This window comes from Athene noctua, chromosome 11 (assembly GCF_965140245.1).
Source record: "Athene noctua chromosome 11, bAthNoc1.hap1.1, whole genome shotgun sequence".
Taxonomy (NCBI): Eukaryota; Metazoa; Chordata; class Aves; order Strigiformes; family Strigidae; genus Athene; species Athene noctua.
In genome coordinates this window covers 6,451,470-6,463,433 of record NC_134047.1, presented here as the reverse complement: position 1 = coordinate 6,463,433, position 11,964 = coordinate 6,451,470, and the positions used below count along the sequence as shown (strand labels likewise).

The following is an 11,964-nucleotide window of genomic DNA, read 5'->3' as shown; positions in this document are numbered from 1 at the left end:
CGACTTACCCTTCCTACGGCCCTTTGCCGACGCTTCCTCGGGACGTTGTCTGGGACGTTTCTTCCGCCGCGCGCGGCCCCACGGCTCCCTTGCTGGTGCCGACGGCCCCTTCCCCGTCTGGCCTTGACGGGGCGTTAGGGGCGGCCGGTTGCCGCCGCGGGGCCGGGGGGGCGGCGGGGAGGCCCCGGGGCCCGGCTGGGGGCAGCGGGGCCGGGCAGCGGTGCGGCGCGGCCGCCAGGGGGCGCTGCGGCGTCTCTCAGCGCGGGGCGGGCGGGCGCACCTGCCGCGTGCGGGGCCGTCGGCGGCGGCGCGGGGGGCAGCGCTGTCCCGCTCCGCTCCCCGCGGCTCGACGGGGGGACAGACCCGCTCCTCCGCGGCGGCGGGGAGCCGCGCTCCGCCTAGACGGGCGGCCCGCGCCGCCCCCGGAACGGTACCGGCGGCCGCACGCACGTAGCTGCCGCTGCCTCCGCGGCGGGTGCCCGCCGGGCTCGGACGGGGCCGCGGCGGCATGGAGTCCTAGAGAGGAGCCGCCGAGGAGGTGAGCCCTGCCGCGCAGCGCTGCTCGCGGCGGTTTCTTCTTTTTTTTTAAAAAAATCTTCCCTCAGGAAAAAAAAAAAAAAGTTCGGGTGTAACGAGTATCCCCTCGGTGCCGTCCCCGCCGGGTGCGGGACGGGGCTGCGGGGCGGCTGCTGCCGCCTCCCTCCCTCAGCCCCGGGAAGGGCGGGGGGAGCCCGGGGCCGCCGCTGCTGCTGCCGGGGCGCTCCGGAGGGGCTCCCGGCAGGAACCCCGCTCTGCGGCTGCGCTCCGTCCCTCCCGGGCGGCCGCCCCCTCTGCCCCCGGGGCCGCCCCGCCGCCGCGCGGGTCGCGCAGGTCCCGGTGCGCCCGCGGGGCTCCTCGGAGAGCGGCCGCGGGGGGCCGGGACTGTCCGTGTTGGCGCGGCGGCTCCGCCGTTCCCCGGATCGGGCCCCGCGGCGGTGGAGGCGCCAGAAGTGTTTTTCTCTCGCGAAGGGAGGGCTCGGTTAGTGTCGAGGGGCTCTCACTCAGCGCCGCGAACCCGCGTGGGGCTTCCCGGGAAAAGCGGTACTGCCGGGGATTTGAAATAAAACCACGCGAGGACTCGTTCCTTGGGATGTTGCGGCTTGGTGGAACGTGTTGAAAAAGTGCCGGTTCTTCGGAGGCTGCTCAGAGGTTCGGCGATGGTGTCCGGAGCGAGGGGCGGCTCAGAAAGCTCTCGCTGTCTCCGGAAGTTTTGGGGTAATAAGGCTTCTCTAGGTTCGTTTGGGGTTTGATGGAAACCTGGTAAAGCGCATGAAACCTGTCTCAGGCGATTGATGAAGCGGCTGTTTTTGAAGAGCCTGACTCTGGATTGCTGTCTTTGCCAAGATTCAAAGAACCTAAAGTTTCTAGCGGAAAATGCCGTAAGCTGCAGTTTCTCAAAGTTACGGTAAGGTCTGTGTGCTTTGGGCAACCTCTGCTCCCGTTGGGCTGACACCCACACTTAGGCTTGTACCGTGAGGAAAAAAACATCCTGGCAGGAACGGGCACTTTCTCGTGCTCCTTTGCAGTGTTTATACTCTCTTGGTTTTATCCCGATTATTTAAAAAAATCACACTTGTAGAGTGTGTGTGTGTGGGGTGGGGGGTTGCGGCTGTTACGCTATTACCATCAGGGTGCATCTAGTTTTGAGGGTTTTCAGAGAATTGTTAGAGGTGGGTGCAGGGCGGGGTGAGCCGCTGCCTGCGCAGGAGCGGGGAAGGGTGGTGGGGAAGGGCAGCTTGGGGGTGCCCGGGCGCCGTGTGAGTGGCAGCGTTCGTGCCCGAGAGGCACTCGCCCCAAACGCTTGCTGTCGGTGCTTGAAGAGGGACGTTATTTCTTAGCAGGGATAGCACTGTGCAGCTGCCTGTCGGTCCGTGGTATCTGTCAGCTACCCCGGCTGTGAGAGCGGTGACTGCCTGCCCTGCTTCTGTGCAGCACGTGGCAAGGGGCTTCCCTCCCCGGGTAGGAGCGGGCCAGCTCTGCGGAGACGGGGGCTGAGGGCTGCTCCTGCCAGGCCAGAGGCAGGAGGTGGGTCCGAGGAGGAAGCTGTCTCACAGTCTCAAGTTCTTGTTTTGCAGTAGACAAGCGGCTGAGGGGGAGGTGGAGGGACGGGCTGGGATGTTTGGGATTCTGGGCTCTGTGAACCACTGGGGTGTAATGCACGCACAGCCAACGTGAGAAGTGAAGACTTTCGGCTGTTCATCAAGGCACAGGCAGTGCTCTTCAGGATTTGGCAAACCTGTGGTTAAGCCGGGGTTGTAATTAGTGATGTGCAGGATGGCTTTCCAAGAAATTACTAAGGATCGCATCCTGCCGAGGGTGTTTCTCTGTGCACAGGAGACCTCTTGCAGCGGGAGGACGGGGCTGTGTTCCGACCTCCCTGCAGAGTGCTTGTGTTGCTAGGCAGCAGCTTGCACCTCCAGCGTGCTCCAGATCCGAGTCTGCGAGAGGGGACCTTCCTATGCTGAACTAGAGCCGGTGGCCAGGGATGTTGGAAAGCGCGTACAGTGCGTGTGTGGGTGTGCGTGCGCTTCTGGCCTGCTGCTGGGTACCGGGGAGGGGTGCTCAGCTGGGAACGTGCAGGGACATTAGCTGATAGTAAGACTTCTTACACTCACCCTCCTGCTTGGGCTGCAGGTGAGCACAGGAGAGAGAGATGAATCTTTGCTTGTTCCGTTTGTAAGGCTATTATACAAGAGTTCTCTGCAGACCATCCTTTTACTTTCACAGTACCTGGAAGTTCTTAGGAGGTTTGTCTTCAAATTGTTTGGTGATTGACGCTTTAGCAGTAAAAGAGGGGTGGGGGGGGAGAGAGAGTGGAGGAAGATTTGCTTGCACAAGAGGTAAGAAAAAAAGACCAGGTGTGCCACATTACTGCACTTAGCCAACTTTAGTCAGTTTTAGTGCATGCACACAATTGCTGGAGCCCCTGGCATATGTGGCATCAGCCAGCTTTGTCTGAACTGCTTCGTATCTCGCAGAGCGGAGCGATGGAAAGCCTTCTAATTGCCAGGGCTGCCAGTCTAGTGGCTGCACTTTGAAGCAGTGCAGTAGGTGAAGCTGTTGGAAACCAGTGTGGGGCGACTGGCTGCTCTCCAAACAGATGTCAGATCAAAAAAGAGCATGAGAGGGTCAGGAGGGATTCATAGACTGGTGGGGAGAAGGTGAGCTCGGCAGAAGGGCTGTTCTTGTGGTACAGTTCACTTCTGATCAGGTAGGGACTGGTGGTGTGGGAGAGGGAAGAGGAGGTTTCCAGATTTGATGGAGGCTGGAGGCCTGGGCCTCAGGAGAAGCTGGACTTCGCAGCCGTAAGCCCAGAGAAGGCTGCAGAGAAGCGAGGAAGCAGAGGCAGGTAGGAGCACACTTGCTGGGCTCTGGATCTCCTGGGTGTTGTGCCTTGCCACCATACAATAAGCTTGAGCCGCGGAGGGTCTAAAGGTGTGTGTCTGGAGGTGTAGGAACTGCCTTCAGTTCCCTGTGGAAGTTAACAGGCAGCTTGTGTAAGGAGGCAGTATGTGAGGAGCCCAGCAGAGAGGCAGGTAGGCTGCTGGAGATTGCTGGGGAGGAAATGGGGACACCACATGAGGCCCATACCCCTTGGGATGCTCTGCCTGCTTGGAGATGACAGGGGCATCCAGGTGAGGCTCTCTGGCTGGGATAAGTCTGTAAAGGGAGTTGGTTTCTTTGTGTAGGTGGAGGAATTCATAATCTGACTGTTGGCAACTGTTTCCTGGGGAGAGAAGGGTACGTGTTACAATTATCCAGTTAAAGTTACATAGAAGAGTGTCTTTTATGTGTCATTGGGAAGGAGAGAGGTTGTTTGGTCAAAATTTTCTATGTCCTGGGTTGAGATGCACTTGTGGGACCGGAGAAAAAGTCCCAAGGAGCATGTCTGTGCCCTGTGCATCCCTGCTGGCTGGAGGCTGGCGGAGGTGGGAAGCTGCCAGGGACAGCTGGGGCCCGGGCTGTGACCTGTGTGTCTGAGGGAAAGAGCTGAGAATTTGTAGTCACAATAAGAAGTGCAGATAAAGCATTTATAATGTATGGACTTTTCTTGTTCTCCAAAACATTTGGGCTCTGAGTAATCTCTCACTTCAAACTAAGGCTCAAGCTGAAAATATCAAGGGATGCTAAATCGTGAACAGCTATTAAACAGCCTTAAAGGGCTGTATGGGAAACCATGTCTGCTCTCCATTTCTAAGCCTTCCTCAAACAATGTGAGGCTGAGCTATTTATCAGGAGGTCTTTAGTGCTGGAAAGGGAAGTGAACATTTAAACTGTATCACAAAATAAGAGGCACTTTAAGAGGCCATTTGCTTTTTTAGGTGTCTAACTAAAAATAAATCTTCCTTTAAACAGCCTTGAAAAGAAGACAAAAAAAGAAGAGATCTTGCCCTTGCTGAAAATAATGAAATTTTTTTGCTAGTTTTGATGGTCAGGGTGTCTTCTGGCATCTGGTGCTTGACCTAGGAAAGCCCCCCTTGGAATTGGTGGAGGACTGAGAGGTATGTTGTGCTCAGTGGCAAAGCTGGTGGGAGAGGGACTGCGTGTTAGAAACTTCTGCAGAGGTTGTTTGGCTAATACTTTCCTTTCCAGCCCCTTTGCACCCCAAAAGCACTACAGGAAGAGAGTTCCTTCCACCCCTCTTCCCACTGCTTTATGTAACAGTTAAATTAACAAGGATGTCTATTTGGAAGAGCAATTCCAGAGCACATAAAATACCTAATTTTATTTTCATCTGCACCAGAGCAGAGCCCCATTGTTTACAAGATTTCCACTAAATATGTGGAATTAATGTTCTATAAGCAGTTCTTCATCATTCTCAAATTCTGGGGAGTTTGTTTGTTTGCTTACTTAATTAAATTCTTATTTTCACCTGGACAAATCTGGCAAAATGCATACAGGTAAAGGCTAGCCTCTGGTTATGTAAGGGAAAAACATTCCTCATCAGGAATATACTGATCACTTTAAGGTACTGTGAGATGGTGCCGAGTACAGTGACAGCAACTTGCCTTTCCTGATGGCAGAGCAGGGTGCCCTGTCTCGCTTCTCTGGAACTGTGTTTTCTAAGTGGAAAACTGGAAGAGTGTCTTCTAAGAAGCGTAACAGCTGGTATGTCATCTTTTTCTGTTAATTCTGTCGTCTTTGAGCTTCATGTATTAGTTAGGGAAGCATGTGGCCATGAAGGAGATCAAGGAATGAAATTCTAAGCACATCGCATGCAGAGTTGTGTTCTCTCGCTGCTTGTTTCATTAATGTGCAGGAGAGAATGTGGCCCAGGTTTGCCATGAATAGTGCAAATATTGTTATTGTGTAAATATTGCAGAGGTATGAATGTATATGGGAGCAGATATAAAGTCAATACGGCTGACACTTGTAATGACTGCAGTGCATCTTCTATGTGGTCCTGGAAAGAGAACTGTTTTAAGACGCTGTAAAAGCAGTTTCTCTATAAAAGCAGGGAACGTTTCAGCATGCAGATGGCAGCCCAGTCTAAAATCTAGTTCTGTTTTGTGCTGAGCACCTCTGTAATGAGCCTCGAGGAACGCAAGGGGAATGAGAGAAGCAGTGTGGAGGGGAAGAGGAGGGATATGCTATCTTTCAGGATTGAGACCTCTCTTTGAACTGTCTGTCTCTCCATTTTTAATAGCTTTTCTACAAAAGCTGCTTGGGGAGCAAGGTTGGTATGAGTATGAAAGAAGCAAAGCATCTAATCTTTTGGCTTAATAATGCTCTTGCGTAGGCTGCTGTGAATTGGACAGGCTTCCTTATCGATGTAAGAGCAGCGAGTGAGTTTTGAAATTGGTGTGGGTGAGAATGGACCTTTCCCATCTCTTTAAATCTGAAATGTCTGCCTCTTTGGTGGTTGAAGTTCTGCAGAGGAGGCCTGTGATCGTGGGCAAGATAGTCTAAAGCACTTAGGGGAAAAAGGCCACAACCTGAGCAGTGGTGTTAGCAACTGAAGAGCTGGAGTCAGGTCAAACCATGGGTTTTCCAGAATTTACAGGGTTTAGCAGCAACTCCAAAGCCTAAGAATTCTTATCAGGAACTTGTTTTTTTTTTTCCCTTGGAGACCTGAAAAGCAGGGGTCAGTGTCCTTTTTTCCTGAGCAGAGCTTCTCTGCAGCAGAGGGCAGGCTGGCTGGGCTGGGTCTGAGAGAGTAGCCTCCGAGTTCATCTCAGCCTAGGAGAAGTCTGCCCTTCTGGAACAGAGCTCAGCAGCTGCCTTGGCCCTGGGAAGCATGTGTGGTCATCTGTGGCAGGGGCTCCTCTTTCCCTTCGTGTGGCTGTGATTAGTGCTGCAGCTTACTCTGCTTTGCGAACTGTCTTGCTGTAGCTGCGTCAGTTCTGGGACTTAGGGTGATTTAAGGTGATTCTTAAAATCACTTCCCTTTCCTCAGGACTAGTGTACATGTTTAGTTTTCCAAGTGTAGACCATGTTCACATTTTCTTCTCTCCCTCAGCTGGCTTTTCTGTAATCTTTTAAGTACTTCTGCAAAGTGGTAAGAGGCTAAGCCCCACTCTGTAAACCTAAACTCTCTGGGTCTGACAGTCTTTACATTGCCTACGGTACTTCATGTTGCCTCAAGTACTGTATTGATTAAACCACAATCTGCAGAAGTAAATATATGTAGAATATTAATAGCTCCTACTCTAGGGGAAAAAAAGGCTGTAAATTAATAGATCCATTATTTTGACCTCATAAACCATGAGGGCTTGAAGTACAGCCGTAATCCTTCTCCCACAACACGTATTTCACTTTGAATGTCTATAAAAGGCCTGGACTACTCAGATTTAAAAGCTGTGATACTGGACAAGCATTTCCATATATCCTGGGATGTGTAGTTAGAATATTGCAAAGTTAAGGCTAAAACAATAGTTCTCTGTAGAATCCAGGGTAGTGCTGAATCAGTACATCATTGATGGTGCAGCTGGGCATGAGGCTTAAAAAATAATAGCTAACTTTCCCACTCATTTGTTGTTCTTCTTGTGCCTCCTTAGTTGTTTTCTGCATTTCCAAGTTCAGGAGTTGCTGCAGTAAGGGAGGAGTGTGATTCAGGGATTTAAAATCCAATTTGAAGATTTAATGAACTTGAATTCTGTGTGAGTGAGTTGCTTTGGGAATCGAGGTCAGCGTGTGGTGTGAGCTGATAGTACTTGATCTGCTGATAATCAGTGCTGAGTAGTTCTATCTCTTTTGGTTCATGAAGCTCTTAAGATGGGCTGCTCAGGTTTTTTGTTGAATTTTCTTAGTAGAGATTTAAATGAGTGCCTGTATTGTACACTCATCGCTAACCCTTCTGGTTGGCATTTTGATTCTGTAGATATTGGAATCTTTATCTGTATTTGGACTATTTCAGGGGATTTTTCCATTTCCCGCTCTTCATTTTTTGCCATAAATGAGACCTATTTTAAGCAGCTATTGGATTGGAAAGTTTTTGCAGGGAAAGGTTCTTGTGTTAGTGCTTTCAGGTTTTTCTCTCTATGGGGCAAACCGGCAGTTTGCTCACAGTGTTGAGTCTGATTGCTGCTTTAACATGACTAAAATCACCTCTACTTGTTGCAGACAGAAATGCATCCAGAAGGGGAGAAGTTATTGTGTAGAGACCATCCACAGTATTTCTCTTTTGTGCCTGCCACTGAAGCCCAAATTTTGTTTTGGTGTTATGGTATACGATGCCTTTTGAAGCTTTAAGATGCTGTTCTTGGTATCTTTTGTGTTGTCATTTGGAAGATACTTAACTTTTTAATGGAAGCATTGGAATATTTCAGGCAAAACATCAGTGTTAACACCTAAGGGTGCTGTTTGTTTCTTCTGAAATAATTGATAAGATTCTGGGTTTACCCCCTTCACATCACAAAAGATCTGTGAGTTTTACAGTTTCTTTTCTTTTGTACCCAGACACGCGGCCTTTGGAGGTATCATTACAGATTGGTGTTGTGACCTTGTCAGGTGCTCAGTGTATTTAGTTGTGTCCCTTTGCTTCCTCAGGACAATACCTTGGTCTTTCCTTGTTGTATTGCTGTCATGCAGCTGATACACTATTGAGCCAGTAATAATCCCAGACATTTTAGATGTTGTCTCATTGTTACTGGTTACTTCCAGTTCGCACAACACAAGCACTGCCAGGTTCCCTCCGTGCTTACCTCAGTGTTAGATTTCTTGTAGAATTTCAGCTGAACAAGGAGAATTAGCCAGATGTGAATTTAGTTAAGGACCTGAGCCAATGGAGGCTCGAATCCAGCAAGGTGAATGCTGAATGCACACTGCCTTGTAGAATTAACATTCATTGTGTATTTAGACAACTTAAGTGTCTGATTATGATGGTGAAGATGCACAGTGAATTAGGCAAAATGAAATATTCTTAGATGCTCATTGAGCAACAGAGTGAAGAGTGCTGAATGACCCAAGTAGAGCTGAAGATATGTTATTTGAACTAGCATGCATCTCTGATCTTAAATGTTTTCTCGTTTGTGTTTGAGGTATCAACAAAAAGGGACTTGTGCCCATTGTGCATTGCTTCCATCCAGCATATTATATAGACTGAAAATCTTGCAGTAAAAGCCAGCTCAAAGGGTGGTGTGTTGGCAGGAGAGAAGACCTGAGAGAGAGTTCATATTAAAATTCAAAGCCTTAAAAAGTGGAGTGGGGAAATGATGTGAAAAGAAATTAACAAAGTCACCATCTAGCATACTGTAAAGACAACAAAAGCATTACCATTGCCATTTCATCCTTTGTGTGTGTGGTGAAAACCATAATTTATTTCCGTGAGATTTCTGAGCAACAAACCTGATGATTGGAAATCACTAAAGAGGTGGGCTGCTGTTTTTAATGAGCACCTTCTGCATTGCAGCTTCTGTGGAGAAACCAGAACCTCGTGGTGTGTCAGCAAATCTCAGTCAGTGTACAGACGTGTACCCGAGTGCACACACGTACCGCTTTTATTTTCTTGTTTTCTCTTAAAAAGGAACACTGTATAAACAAAGCTCATGGTAGAAGAGCAAAACTAAATTATAGTTAAAGTAGGAACTTGGAAATCTCAGTGCTGGGTTTTGTGGAGAATATTAATGCTCCAGTTTCTTTCTTGTTTCTAAGTGCTTTCTTCTAACCTTGTCACTTGAAATTCTTTTGAGTCTGGGATGCTATGTGGACTGAAGTTGATGCGGAAGGACAGCAAGCAGTACATGAAGAAAATGGACACAATTTCCCAAGCCCTGTTTTTTGAGGACTCGGAAGAAAGGACTAAGTTTGTCAACAGAGGTGAAGGGTATTAGGCAGCATATGGGAGTCAGAGTTTCTGTTAGAACAGAATTTGTGCTGCATCACAGTCTGGTCCCCTTGTAGTTTCTGTGTGCTTACAGCAAACTGGGAAAGCTGCCTGAAGTCTGGGGTCTGTAGCATCAGTGTGAGAGAGGTGGCCTTGTTAGCAGTGGAATGATTGAGAATAAAGTTGTCACACCTTGCTTCTACATTTCTCCCTCTAATGGTAGCAACCTCCCTTTACTTACCTCGATACAAATGCAACCTGGCAGGTCACAACAAGGGCTAGATTAACTAGTTTAGTGATTCTTTCAGCCTTCTCAACAACACTTTATTCTGTGTCTCTCTCCCCTCCTCTTGGTGATCTTGGGCTAATTAGCTGTAATTGGTATTTCTGTATCCTTGTCGTCTTCACTCTTCTGGGAATGGTCCTAAACTTGATCTCCCTCTTGTGAAGTGTATCCAGTATACTACTATGATCCTGTTACAGCTGTGAGCCCCTACTCACAGAAAAAAAGCTCCTTGGTGCCTGTGAAGGGAAAGTTTGTCAAATGACAAAATTGGCCCTGTTAGGAGGAAAATGCCTTGGTTATAGAAAAACAGTATGGAATGTTAGCTGATTTATCCCATCTCCTATCTCTTCCAACTAACACAGTTTTATCTGTGTTCTTCATCAGATCATAGACCTGCTAGCACTCTCCCACTCCTTTATTTCCAGAAGTGCTAGGTGGTCTGGCACAGGATTGTTTTGGGTCTCTAGTCCAACCCACTGCCTGACAGGTGGGTGAATGGCTCTGAGGAGGGAGTTGAGGCTGGTCCCATTGGGAGATATGGTGGGAGTCTTGGCAGGCTCATGCCCAGAAATCTCCCGAGCAAATTTAGAGACTTTGTCCTGGACACGTGCAACCTTCCCTTTTCTGGCTGCTTGACCACCTTCTACGGGAAATACATCTTCTACTGTACCTCGTGTTCCTTGTCAAATTGTAGTTTAAAAAAAATCATCTGCGATATGGCTGTTTGAACAGCCTTGTCTATAGCTGTCTGCTGCTTCAGGACACTGGTCACACTGGTGTGACTGATCGTACTTTCTTCTGGTTGGATGTCTAGGATGGTGAAGATGACACCTCAAACTCTGATGTGTATTTTCATGCCAGCTTTAGTGGGGTTGTGTCAGATGTGACAAGATGAGGCTCTGGGTTAGGCTGTGAAGGACTGTGTGGTGAAGTAGTTTCTTGCCCTTTTCCTGCTGTATTTTCCTGATTTTTTGTAGGTACAGAGACTGACTGCCTTGGTGAGGCAGGGCTTCAAAAAGCGAAATTCCTATCAATGCTGACAGAACCAAGCTTTTTCCCCTATGTTTAGCATTAATGTTGGCCGGCAGAACTTGCTTTGAATTTTTAAGTGTATTTAATGCAGCATAGCTCATCTAGGGTGGGGATGGAGGGACCCACATGAAAAAAGACCTAGGAGTTACGTACTTCAGCTGTAATAACTGAAGGGAGGAAAGTGGAGAAAGTAATTTGCAAAGCTACACTTGAAAATCAGTCTAGCATAACATCATCATTACAATTATCTGTCAAAAGATTTAGTTCAATTACTTTTCTTTAAGCTCTCTTGTCAAGATGGCCTTGCTTGTTTCAGGATTTGGGTACTCCAAGGAGAGGTTAAGGAAGAGTGAATACTAATTCTGCCATTAACCACTGTCAGACAGCCTTCAGCATGTATTATTCCTTGAAAACTCCTTTAGCACTTTTACTGTGGGGAATCGATAGGCATAAAGTGCCCATGGGAATATAGAATTCAGGGTGGGGGAAGACCCACTGACTGTTTATAGCTCACAGTTCGGTAAGGTGAGAAGGGGAAGACTTCAGTTGTAAGTGGTAATTTTGAAATAATTGAATAGCAGCATAAATGCCATCATGTAAAAGATGATACAGGGTTCCTTACATTTTCTTCACACAACAGTAGGCTGGTAGTAAAATTACAAGGGAAGAATATTTGATGTAATAAACTCAATTTAAATTGAATAATTTTCAGTGAACACAGGACATTGCACCCTCTTGCTGGTTTATCACGTTGAGCAAATGTTCAGAGCTGCAGGGGTCTGGGCTGGTCCCAGAGCTGGGGGTGTCTCTGAGCGGGCTGGGCGGGCGGATGGAGCATTTAAGGAATGATTCAGTTTCGTTGGCCTTCGTTTTAACTACTAATGCAGGTAGTTTTATGCATTTCTATTTAAAAGAAACTGCTGTAAAATGTTTGCTGAATCTTTTGGCTCAAATAATAATTTCATAGTGATCTAGATGATTGCCCTCCTTTATCTGAGAATAAGGGTCCTGATCTAAAGTCTGTGTATGATATGGAGATGAATTCCTGGAGTCTAAATATATCAAGCCACTTAGAGGCCTGTGACTTCAAGCTAAGCATATGTTTGAGCACTCTAGTTTATAATTAAGTGTTTCTCTCTCATTTAGAGAGAGAGAGATTTATATAGAAAGAGATGGGCTTTATGGAGTTCAGATTTGTTCTACCTGTTTTTAAGTGCAGATAAGGAGCCTCAGTTTGCTCTTGCTATGTTTTTTTGAGTGACCTCATACTTGTAAATGAAAACAGAATTAGTTCCAGTAATTACATAAAATTTAAAATACAATTTTAAACTAGATTTTTTCT

At 47.8% G+C, this 11,964-nt stretch overlaps 1 protein-coding gene across 4 annotated transcripts in view; it reads left to right on the top strand.

Annotated features, from left to right (window-relative positions):
* The first annotated feature begins 333 nt into the window (after positions 1-333).
* IL1RAPL2 (interleukin 1 receptor accessory protein like 2) overlaps positions 334-11,964 on the top strand; it is a 396,678-nt gene continuing 385,047 nt past the window's right edge. The window contains exon 1 of one of the 4 annotated variants that reach the window (XM_074915420.1): positions 334-538. The gene's annotated coding sequence lies outside the window, so the exon portion shown is untranslated. Of the gene's footprint in view, positions 539-1,198; positions 1,445-4,483; positions 4,542-11,964 lie in introns of those variants that run through there. The other 3 variants (XM_074915422.1, XM_074915421.1, XM_074915424.1) reach the window with 3 other exon arrangements.